The sequence below is a fragment of the Rattus norvegicus genome, chromosome 3 (genome assembly GCF_021556685.1).
Source record: "Rattus norvegicus strain SHRSP/BbbUtx chromosome 3, alternate assembly SHRSP_T2T, whole genome shotgun sequence".
Taxonomy (NCBI): domain Eukaryota; kingdom Metazoa; phylum Chordata; class Mammalia; order Rodentia; family Muridae; genus Rattus; species Rattus norvegicus.
Window position 1 is genome coordinate 49,655,600 of NC_141536.1, and position 12,998 is coordinate 49,668,597.

Genomic DNA, 12,998 nt, shown 5'->3' on the forward strand with positions numbered 1-12,998 from the left:
TTCCCCTAACTGGGCTGCCTTATCTGGCAGAGACTTGATGGAGCAGAATAGGGGTATACCCAGAGGAAGCCTCCACCTCTCAGAGAACGGGGAGGGGAGACTGAACTGTGCGGGGAGGGATGGGGAGGGGCGTGGCGATGGGGATGTAAAGTGAATAAATTAATGAAACAAAAAAGAAAGGAGGGAAGGAAAGAAAGAAGGAAGGAAAGAAGGGAGGGATGGAGAAAAGGAGGGAGGAAGGGAGGGAGGGAGGAAGGGAGGGAGGGAGGGAGGGAGGGAGGGAGGGAGGGAGAGAGAGAGAGAGAGAGAGAGAGAGAGAGAGAGAGAGAGAGAGAGAGAGAGAGAGAAGGAAAAGGAAAACTCTTCAGACCAGCCAATGTCTGGTCAGAGATTATGTGTCTAAGCAGAATTTCCCAAGGTTTTGATAGCAGTAAGAAAAATGTGTGGATATGTGGAAATGAGAGAATGTCACATAATCACAAATGTATAAGCTTAGAATTTCAGCAAACAAACTGAGTCATAGGGAGGAGGCAGGACAGGCATTCAGCTTTTCGATACTGCCAGGCGGAAGCACCCGTTACAGTTTGGGGATCAGTGAAAATGAGTTTTATTCTCATAGGTAAATCATGAGACCCACAACAGTCAACAGAAGAAAACAGTCTGCGTCAAATCCCTAAGCTGTTTCTTGAGAATGCTATGTAATATTCCTTTCATGTGAGAAATTACATTTAAAAAATCGTGATTAATATTGTTTCAAAGAAAGACACATAGAGACCAACCACTTAAAATTTCTATTTTTGTAGAAATCTGTAGTCAGGAAAAAACACGCACAAAAAGAGATGATTAATATGTATGTACAACGATTTGGCTCCTGATAAGCAATATGATAACATCAGGTCTACTCGGTACATTAGTGCAACTTGGCAAGATTTGTGACTTGTCTTAGCATCCTCCCCAGGAAGTGAAGTTTGGCTGAGGCAATACCATCTTAAGAAAGGCCAGATCTGCATATTATTAACATTTGTGTTGGTGGGTTCCCAGAAACGGGTGTAGTCTAACCCAAAATGAATGCTATAATGGAAAAACTGTACTCGTTCTCAGAGTGTGAAACCATCTGAGGGAAGCAAGCAAAAAAAAAAACTTTTTAGACAGTTCTTCAGCACAAATGGTTGGTGTCAAAACTAGCTGCAGGCATGCTCTGCTCGGCAGCTGCACACGCATGGCAGGCACGGAATTATCTGGCTATGAATGTTTGTTTCTCACGTCAAAACTCGAAGTGGAGGATGGAGCAAACCATACTGGCTCCTGGAAATGAAATAGGCTTCCCTCTAGAGCTTCGTTCTGCAGCCTAGGGGAGAATAAGTCAACATACAATGCCATCTTCATGTGTTAAAGAAGGAAAGAAAGAAAGAAAGAAAGAAAGAAAGAAAGAAAGAAAGAAAGAAAGAAAGAAAGGAAGGAAGAAAAGAAGGAAGGAAGGAAGGGGAGAGAGGGAGAGAGGGAGAGAGGAAGAGAGGGAGAGAGGAAGAGAGGGAGGGAGGAAGAGAGGGAGGGAGGAAGGGAGGGAGGAAGAGGAAGAAGGAAGGAAGGGAAGGGAGGAAGAAAAGAAGAAAAGAAGGAAGGGAGGGAGGAAGGAAATGTTGTGGACAGATAGATAGCTCAGAGGGTAATGAAAGGCATTTGCTTCTTAATTTTGGTGAGCTGAGTTTAATTCCCAGTGCTCATATAAAAAGTAGGAGAGACTCAACTCTCCACAGTTTGTCTTTTCCCTTCCATTTATATGCTGTGGCAACACACACACAGACACAGACACACACACACACACACACACACACAGACACAGACACACACACACAGACACAGACACACACAGACACAGACACACACACACACAGACACACACACACACACACACATACACACACAGACACGCTCATATGTTTTTCTCTGCTAAGAATAAAATGTTACTTAGTTTTTGATCATTCCGTATAACAGCTATCTTAGCTTTTCTTCTTTAGGCCATCGTTTTGAGAAACCCAGAACTGGCTGGAGACAGGTTGATTTTACACTGTGCGAAAACTTGTTTCCCAAGCTCAGTTGTCTGGAAAGTTTAGGATTGGTATGTCTTCTTAGCAAGGTGAAGAAAACAGACTTTTTAATCCAGTTCATTTTTAAATCAAAAATTTCAATTCAAGACTTTTACTTGGAAGAGAACATAGACTAAAATATTGATGAGGAAATATAAAAATCACTGTCAGTATTTCAACATTAAGTAGATTTGCTCTACCGGGTCCCCTTGGTGGAATCGTGGGGAACATTTTAAGGACTACATCTAGAAACAAGTTTCTCCCACAATGCCTCACTCAATGTGACTTTCTTTATTTGGGAATCTTAAGGAAAACCTTAAATGTAAGTATAGATGCGTGTCTTCTGTAGAAGCTGTTTGGGCCAAATGACTAAGTCAAAAACGTGACAGTGCCAATAAGCCCGACTGTAATCCCCAGCATGTAAAATCCGGGAGTTTAATCACTAAATCGTTAAGTCTTAGCTTACTCATAGTCTTTACTACACAACCATAGACTTTCTAACCTACATATGACTCTCATTTTATAAAACACTTTCTGTTTATAGATATTTTCAAGATGTCTAAGTTAGGTTTTAAGTCTCCAGCTGTTCAAAAAATATCTCATATGGATAAACTTGTTATCTATGTGCAAAAGAAAAAAAAGTAGCCTAAGGATTTTGCAAGTCAAGTGAAAACAATTCAGCTATGTTTCGGGATCAAGGGGGGTGGGCAGGGGCTATCAGCTAAAGTCTTCACATGGGACACAATCACAAAGAAGGAATGGAAACGTTTGCCTCTCGCAATAGGCACTTGAGCGAAGCCTTACAGTGTAGGTCTGCAATCCCAGTTACTAAGGGACTAAAGCAGGAGGCCTTGTTGGTAGACAACTGAGTAAGCTTAACTCAAGCCTAGAAAACTTACTGATGCTGCCCTGAATGTCATAGAAATAATAAGTGAATGTGCCGAAGAGGCAGATCAATGGTAGACTATCTGCCGAGCGTGAGCCAGTCCCTATTTAATCTGCTAGCACTGGGTTTGAATACCTGTTCGTGCAGTTGTGGTGGTTTGAATACCTGTCCGAGCTCTGTGGTGGTTTGAATGAGAAGGGCTCCTCCATAGGCCCATATGTTTTAATGCTCTGTCCCCAGTTGGTGGAACTGTTCGGAAAGGATTAGGAGGTGTGGCCTCGCTGGAGGAGGCATGGCACTGGAGGACCAAGATGTAAAAGACTTCAGCTACTGCCCCCGTGCCATGTCTCTTTGCCTCCCATTGTGACAACAGTGGACCAACCTAAAACTGTAAGCAGACCCCAGATACAATGATTTATTTTACTAGAGTTGCCTTGGTCATGGTGTCTCTTCACAGCAATAGAACAATCATCCAAATAGGTTCCTAGATAGACACCTCTGGAAGTCTAGAGGTTAGAGACCCAGGGAAGGTTTGTTTAACATGACCTCTTAGAATCGGATCTAAAATACCAAAGAGAAAGAAATTACATAAAACTACAATGTTTACCTTAAGAAGAATAAAGAAGACAAAATGTAAAATGTCATATAGCATATAGAAGATAAAATAATCCACAGTTCTTATCTTCAGAGTAAAGAACACACTTGCAGAGACTTAATAAGGATGCATTGTGTAGTATGTTAGGAGGCTTAAGGACGGACTTCATAACTTCTCATGGAAAGAATATATTTTATTGGATATTTCAGGCACTAAATTTAAATCATACATTATAAGACAAGAGACAGGGTAAAGAGACTTCAGTATGTCTAGCATTTGGAGGGAAAAAATGTTGAAATTAACTCATCAATTTTTAATCAATGTATTCCTTAGGAAGAATCTGTTTCCATGAATTCTCAACGGCTCCCTTTCACGTGTAGAGTCAGATAAATTTGTGTTCTAACACTGGCATTTTCCTTAAAGTGAAAGTAATGTGAGATTCTTGGTAAAGACATTTTTCATTTCAAATAAACTGTTACCAACAGTGAAGGTTGATGCCTTCTAGTTGAAAACCTAGTCTTTAATATAAGAAAATGACTAGTAAAAAATTTAAAATCTTGTAACAAGAATTTTGGCATTGAGAAATAAATGCAGTTTCGCTATTATTTAGTCTAAAATACAGTGTAAATGGCTTATAATATGAGCATCTTAAAGGGAAAAGAAAAATAATATTTAAATAGCATATTACGTTATCATGTATTTTATTAGTTTCATTATAGAGTTATGTTTCATAACACACATACACACACACACACACACACACACACACACGTTTTCACAGGTGTCTGGAGAGATCAGAATAGGGTGTTAGATCTGCTACTGAAGTTGCAGGTGTTTGTAAGTTGCCTGTCCTAGGTTCTAGGAAACGAATTCAGGTCCTTCGAAAGAGTGGCAAGTAACTCTAACCATTGGGCCATCTCCCCAGCCCTTGTGTCTATTCTTTTAAAAAACGTTTGAAAGTAACTTTTAGCTCCAGATGTGTCTCCACAGTAGGGAGGCAGAGCCAGGCAGAGCTCTGTATATTTGAGACCAGCCTGGTATATGTAACAAGTTCTAGACCTGCCAGACCTGTGATAATGAAAAATTATGAAAAAAAAAGATAAAATAGACAAACAAACAAAACAAAACAAAACACCCTATCTAACTAACTAACTAACTAACTAACTAACTAACTAACTAACTAAAATAAGCATAGAGAGGAAGAGGAAAACAGATGACACTGTTAGCATACAGTAGATCAATGGAAAATGAGGAGATGGCCCAACAAACATGTAAATAGGGACTCTGAGGTAAGAAGAGAATGAGAGATCATTTAAATACAGTTGCTGAGCTATTTCCAATGCGTGCACATGTACACACACACACACACACACACACACACACACACACACACACACAAATTGTATCAGAATTGGGTGACGACTGTGGTCAAAAATAATAATCACAGATATAGCCAACTTCCAAACAAACAAACAAACAAACAAAACTTGATGCACAAAAAGATAATAGGACTGTTTAAAAGGAAAGTGCTCTTAATCTCAAAGATCCAGAAGGGATGCAGACAACATAAACCCAGGAGCAACGGGAAGATATAAGCTACATGGTTCTCAAAAAGTTAAGAGCCAACTCAGATTCCATTGGTAGGCCTCCTCATTAGAAATGTCAAAGAGAGGTTTTCCAGCAACAGCGCAAAGCCAGGCACTAATACAGAAATAAAAGAGACGACGTAATTAACAAATATGTGGATGCCCCTGAGTCAATCCGTGTTATTTATGATGATAGTGTTCTGTGAGACTCCAGTGCTTGTGGTAAAAATTCATGGCAACAGCTTAAAGCCTGGAGAAGAGCAAGCAGTTCTAGTATTTTAGAGATTATGTATAAATATGTAGAGTTAATAAATATTAGACTCTGAATAAGTGTAACCTGTGGAATAATCATTATTTAATGAGTAAAAATGTGTAAACAAAAACAATTAGAAAATGGGATAATAAAAAAAAAGACTTGGCTAATCCACAAGAACACAGTGACAGGAAGAAAAGAAACAAAAACGAGCAAATTGAAACTGAGATATCAGATACAAACTCATTATTTTTTGTTTGTTTGTTTGGCTTTGGTTTTTGGTTTGTTTGGGTTTTTTGTTATTGTTGTTGTCTTGTTTGTTTTGTTTTGTTTTTGTCTTTGCTATTTCTTTGTTTTTGTTTTTGAGACAGGGTTTCTCTGTGTAACCTTGGCTGTCCTGGAATTCTGTTTGTAGACCAGGCTGGCCTCTAACTTATAGAGAACTTCTGTAATAAATCACTATTACACTACTATATAATAATGGCGTGCGAGTTTCCTGTGGTTAGTTTACCTTCTCCACTAAATAACAAGTGGCCTTATATTTTTGTCTTTCCTATTATTTTCCAAGAACATACCTTTATCATAAGCATTCAATTATATTGACACACTTTATTCCTCTTAAAGAAGTACACATCCTTAGCTCTCAAGAACTTTTCCTGATTTTAAAAACAATGCAAAACTAAGTCATGGCACCAAGGCATCTTTAAAGCTAACCCTGTATCCTTCTTCATAGATCAATTGCAGTTTTGTTTGACTTAGATGAGAAAAACATTGCAGAACATCCTATTTAATTTACTGTCTAGAGTTGGTTTTTACTTTTTGCTTTAAATCTTTTCACAAATACAAATGATCATAACCAGAAAACAGATAATAACCATGCGTTGGGTATGGTGGCACAAGCCTACGGTCCCAGCACATGGCAAGTAGTGGCAGCAGGATCAAGAATTCAAGTCTTCTTTGCCTATGTAGTGAGTTTAAACCTGGTCTGGTCCAGAAGAGTCTCATAAGGAAAGAGGTGCAGTAACAATAACAATCTGAATTATAAGCACCGCGTCTTATCTACCGTGAAAACATGAGAACAGCAAAGTGCTGTTCTTTCAAAGCCAAGGGGATGGGAAAAGGGTATTGTGGATTAAACGTTTGACTCACAAGCGGGAGGACTGAGTAGTTGGGGTCCCAGCCTCTACACCACCGTTAGGTGGATTTAGTTGACCTCTTGTAATACATAATGTAGCACTACAGAGAGCTAAATTTCATTGGGAACTTTGGGTAAACCTCACGCCACCATGTAGTCATGGACATACACTTTCATGTTCTGTTTATTATCTAGCAAATAGAACTGTTGTACTTACAAAGTAGAGTTGTAGACGTCATGTATCTCCTTCCTGATTGGGTAGGAAAGATCAAGCTCATGTAAAGACTTCATTCATGAGGCAACACTCTTAATTATCTTACTTGTTTTCTATTTTCCTTGGAGGAAAATCCATATCTGAAGAACATAATTTTAGAAACTCTTAAAAGAAGTGTGTTTGACTTCATTTTTTTTCCCCATTTAATACAGGCCTGGAGGGTTACAGTTGTAACAAATTTGTGATCAGCCTAAATTTGTAACAATTATTTATTTACTGAAAAATAGTGCTTGCCCACAGCTGTCTGAAAGAAATACCTCTGTTGGGGTTACAGCTGAGTTATGGCAAGGTAAAAAATGACAGCCGGTCTTTATTCCCCCGCTCTGGGATGACTACAGGAGAACAGGATGTATAGCCCTCTAGAACCATGGTAAAAATTTATACAAATTGTTCCTTTCTTTCTGATTGCTGCTACTTTTGTCGGTGTTACATACTGTCATTAAATTCTCCACCCTCGCCATTACAGCTTCCATTACCACCCACATGGCGCTGCGGCTTTATCCATGGGTGGCAGATGTTATCACCGTATGTCATACGATCAATTTTCCATTCAGGGGTAATGCAATGTTTGGGGGAAAGCCAACTCACACTTTAGTAAAGGCTGTCTCTGTAGTCTTCACCAGCCGTAAATGCAAGCATCCTTTCAACTTCTTGGCAGAGCTATTTAACCAAAAAACCAGCAGGGACCTCAGAGGCACTTTGCATGCTTCCTTGTTACTAGGGCACTCTTTCTCACTGTCACCTGCCAAATTGCTTCCTATTAAGAGGGTTGGCATTATTTTGTCTTTTTTTTTTAAACTTTTATTCATCTCAGACTATTCTGGGCTAAAATTCAGGAAAGATAAGACATGGTGGAAAGCATAGGTCTCAGATCTGGTTGGTCCTCAAGGCTCTTCGCTACTGGCTTATTCTGTGATCTGCATCTCATGCCGTTGTTTCCAGAGGCAGCACTCAGACTTCACAATCTTTATTCTGAATTATTACAGGAAATGCAGGGGCTATTTAATTTTCATCTGTATGGTTTCAATTCTTTCTCTTCCTCCTCCCCCTCCCCCTCCCCTCCCCCTCCTCCTCCTCCTCCTCCTCCTTCTCCTCTTCTCTCCTCATTTCTGCACTGTTGGCTCAATGCCATCCTTAGAACAGATTTGTAGCTTTCTATATTAATAAACATGCATTATTTTTTTACTCAATGTGTTATATTTTTTATATTTAAACATTAAATGCAATTCTTCCAAGACTTCTGAAAGTTGATGATAAACCTTAAATCACTTTGAAACTAGTCCAGTCTAAACCACGATGCTCCCTGCTTCCTGTGCCCATGGTGGGGATATGCAGTGTGGAATGTCTGGGAGGGAGAAAGGAGAGGAAGCTACTTGCTCTTTTTGTTCCTGCAATTATCTTTCCATCAGGGAAGCTAATTGCCTGAAACTTGACAATTGACTTTGCCTACACTGTCTGCCTGTGCTAATAAAGAACTAACATTACATTTTCCCCATTTTTATCTCATCAAGAAATCCAAATTTCGGGGCTGGAGAGATGGCTCAGTGGTTAAGAGCACCCGACTGCTCTTCCAGAGGTCATGAGTTCAATTCCCAGCAACCACATGGTGGTTCACAACCATCTGTAAAGAGATCCGATGCCCTCTTCTGGTGTATCTGAAGACAGCTACAGTGTACTTATATATAATAAATGAATAAATCTTAAAAAAAAAGAAATCCAAATTTCATGGTCAAATATGTTTTAAACTCTATTTCTAGTCATCACCTAATTTGGCTTTATTCAGATACATTGTATCTGTTGATTCAGGACATTCAATAACCAAAATTACTGTGGTCCTTCAAGTAGAGACGATCTGAATGAACTTCCCTTCCTCCCTTCCTTCCTTCCTTCCTTCCTTCCTTCCTTCCTTCCTTCCTTCCTTTCTTACTTTCTTTCTTTCTGATGTGGCATGTGTTTGTGTGTGTGTGTGTGTGTGTGTGTGTGTGTGTGTGTGTGTGTGTGTGTGTAAATTTGCCGCAGTATGTTTGACAGTCAAAGGACAACTTGCAGGAATCAGTAACATTCTTCTACCAGCTGAGTACAGTCCTGAAGTTTTATGTAACATAAAATATAATATTCTTTGTAAAATTCTCATTTAATATCATTCCAAAAGAGAGAGAAGTAGGAAAATTTGTGTAGCAACTTGCAGTAATGTATTTAGGAAGCAGTCTAAAGTGGGGCCCATCTTTTGTGAGGCCTAAGATTGATGCCTGGACATCATAATATTTTAAATTTAATTTAGTGTCTCATAGGATGGACTCAAATTCACAGTCTTCTTGCCTCAACCTTTCAACTGCTGTAACTATAGACATATGTGACCACATCTGAAAACTGACATTTCATAAAACTAACAACTTGTCTTAGTTACTTTCCTGTTGCTGGGATAAACCCCTCAGATTGACTTAAGTGGGAAAGGATTTATTTAGGTTCTCAAGAGGAACATACAGTCTATCACCACAGGGACGTCAGCATGAACTTGTGTGTTAATCCCAAAGGCAAAGGAGAAAGACCACTGACCCAAATCATCATAGCCAAAGCAGGCAATTAATTGAAGAAAGCATTGTTTATTTGACTCCTCCTAAGGTGGGATTTGAGAAGACATCCTGGATGTGAGGAAGACAAGGCTTTTATAGCTAGGGGTAGAGAGTTTCCAAGCCGAAGTCTGGCAAAATAGGCAGAGTTACAGGAGCAACAAGTTAGTTCTAATGACGTTTAAGACGAGGCTGCAAGGTAAGTATAACAAGACAATTATAGTCACAGCAAGGAACTCATAGGTGGCCGTAGAACATTTAAAAACAATGGTATGGTTCCAAAATAACTCTTTAGAACAAAGACATGATTGCCATTCCCACAGTATAGAAACATTCATATTTAAGGTTACAGGTAGAGCATAACCCAAAATTCTTGAGAAGCAGAGGTTTGATCATAACCAAGAATGAGTCTGTTTTTCTTTATGATAGGATTTAAAAAAAAATACAAAACCTTTTTATTGGTTATTTGTGAATTTCACATCATGCACCCCAATCCCACTCACCTTCCCCTCCCCTCCTTGGAAGCTGTGTAGTGTGTCACAGTGTGTCCCACATTATTCACCTTTGTCTACACTTCTTTGCCTGTAGGTGTTCCTTGCAATGAATCATTGGTCTGGTACGAGGACTCTGGGTTCTGCTACTTTATCAATACTGGAACCTCACTGGTCATATACCTTTCTTCTTCTTGGATATCCTGGTTTTGCCCTGTATCATGGAGATCCTGTAGTTTTAAACCTATAGCACCCACCCAGTTCGTTTGTGAGGTAGATGTAGGGGTGGGCCAATTCAAAGTTCTGGATCTGGACCTGAAAGGTATATGACCTGGTCAGCCAGATCTCTAAATCTCAGGCCCTCAGGGTCAGCTTAACAGCAATCCCTGTTCCCAAGGTCAGTTTTACCCTGATACCCAGTTGAGGTGCATGGCCTACTCTCCTAAGTGTTGCAGCCAGGAAGGGCCAGGACCAGTTTTACCACTCTCATGATTCCAGGACCAGCTTTCCTGCCTGCCATAGATGAAAAGAGAATGGGGGTCAGGGGGAGGAAGGTATCTCTCTTGACCATGCCACCACCCAGCAGCCAAGGGGCAGGGCTGGCTCTCCCATACTCACACTCTCAAGGTCAGTTCACCCACAACCTTAACATCCATGGCCAGCTGTATTGTGCCACCCAGGTGAGGTTTAGGGTCAGCTCTCCCACTCTGATGACCTCAGGGACAGCTCTCATACCTATCCATAGGGTCAAGAGGTGGGGGACATCTCTCCCTCTCCAGATGAGGTATAGGGCCTGTTCTCCCAAATTCTGCAACAGGTGAGGGACAGGGCCAGCTCTCCTGCTCTGATGACTGCAGGGCCAGGTTTCCTGCTTTCCAGGTGGTGAAGGGGAAGGGAGAAGGAAGGTATCTCTCCTTTGTCAACACCACTGCACAGGAGACAAGTAGTAGAACCAGGTCACCCATGCTTGTATCCTCAGGGGCAAGCTCAACTGCAGCTTCCACAACTGCAGCTGTCTGGAAGTAGGGTCAACACTCTTACTCTCATGCTCCCAGGGCCAGCTCTCCCATGATATCCACGTGAGTGGTGGGGTGAATTCTGCACATCTCTCAGATATTAACATGTCCCTAGGCAGCAGTCCAGATTAGGTATATCCACCTGGATATCCCTTTGGTAACAGACACCTGCTGCTTCAGGGCTATGGACCCAATGTGGCTCCTGGTAGCACTATGGGCCAGGATTCTACCATTGTCCCAGGTGGCATCACTGTCCGTTCAAATCAGGCTGTTCCTCACTACCCTTGAGTCTTCTGTTCTGCCACTTTTCATTGTGCCTGCATCTGCATCCTTCTGTTTCTCTTTGTCTTCCATTTCTCCACCACTTACTTGTTCCTCATAGAGGCAACTGAGGTCTTTGAGTGTCTGAGGTTGCCTAAGGAGTGCTATGTCCCACTCATGCATTAAGGCACCAGGCAGGGGTCATCTCAGGTACACCTTTTCCTTGCCCACCCTAGGCCTGCACTGCACTGTCGGCGCCAGCACCGACACGGTATCGAGAATCGGGCGAAAGCCTACGGGATGAAAGAAACACACACACACACACACACACACACACACACACACACACACACACACACACACAGGTTATCGTGTCAAGCCAGGAGAGGAAGAGAGGGGGGAGAGAGAGAGAGAGAGAGAGAGAGAGAGAGAGAGAGAGAGAGAGAGAGAGAGAGGAAGAAGGAGAGAGGAAGAGCGGAAGAGAGAGTGAGAGAGAGAGAGAGAGAGAGAGAGAGAGAGAGAAAGAGAGAGAGGAGGAAGGTGAGAGGAAGAGCGGAAGAGCGGAAGAGAGAGTGAGAGTCTCCTGTAGCTTTATTCACCACTTATATACCCAAGCCTCCAGGTAGAAAATATCTGGGAAGCACAGTGGGAAACCCTGACTCATGAGTACCTGGCTTCGGTAACAAAAGACCGACTATGAGACCTGAATTAATTAGGGAGAAATCCAAGAGCAGCCTAAATCTCAAGGATAAAGACTGAGGAAGCAAAAGGCAGAAGTAAATTGACCACCACCCAGGTGTGGTCCAGGTGTATCGGTCCCACATGCATCAGCCGGGCTCAGCAGGGGTCATGCAGTGGAGACACCGGGTGTTTACTACTTGGTCTTTTCTTCCTGTGCCGTAAATACATGGGAGAGGCCTCTGTCCAACAATCCCATGACTTCTTAACTGTGGCCATGCAGTTACAAAGCGGCCAGGCCCAAATCCAATATGGCTCACTACACTGCACCTAACTGATGGTCATCTCAGGCTAATTCCCTGTCCAGGCCCAGTCGTGACAGTCTGGTGATCATCTCAGGCTCTGTCTCTTCAGGAAACGTTGGGCTACTAATGTTCAGAAGGTCATAGGTCAGCATCTTGAATGTAGACATAACCTCTTTCCTCTCTGCCATCTATGGATGCACATGTGACACAGCAGTCATACATATCGCTTCATGGGCGGGTATAATATTGTTTTTAATCCTATGATGAAAGCAAGCTGGTTCTTCACTTTAAGCAGCAGCCCACATTATGTCCATAACCAGGAAGAGAACGATGAATGCTTATGCTCACCTCACTGTCTCCATTTTATACAGTCCAGAATCTCAGCCAAGGGACTGAGGCCACCCACAATAGGCAGGTTTTCCCACCCCCAATAAATTTAATCAAGATAATCTCTTATAGGTATGCTAAGAGGCCCATCTCCAGGGGTTGGGGATTTAGCTCAGTGGTAGAGTGCTTGCCTAACAAGCGCAAGGCCCTGGGTTCGGTCTCCAGCTCCGAAAAAAAAAAAAAAAAAAAAAAAAGAGGCCCATCTCCAACACCTTATCTCTCATCAAGTCAATGACTTGATTAATCATCACTCAATCTTATTGAGTTAATTTTGGATTCTAGTTATCACTACTGTCTAATGATCCTCCCTTTTTTTACACAATAAGCTAGGATTTACCTCCAGGGTAGCAAACATAACTTCTAAGATCCATCTCTATTTAAGATGCAACACTACCCATAGACTATTCAACATACCAATTTGTTATGTAGATATATAACATGTTTATTATTGTTTAAAGACAATTTGCCTTCAGT

The 12,998-nt window shown here is 41.4% G+C and overlaps 1 non-coding gene across 1 annotated transcript; it reads right to left on the reverse strand.

The window, feature by feature from the left end:
* Positions 1-12,248: 12,248 nt before the first annotated feature.
* LOC120102075 (small nucleolar RNA SNORA17) lies at positions 12,249-12,376 on the reverse strand. Its single transcript, XR_015685172.1, has one exon. It is a non-coding gene; the product is annotated as a small nucleolar RNA SNORA17 (small nucleolar RNA).
* Positions 12,377-12,998: the final 622 nt, after the last annotated feature.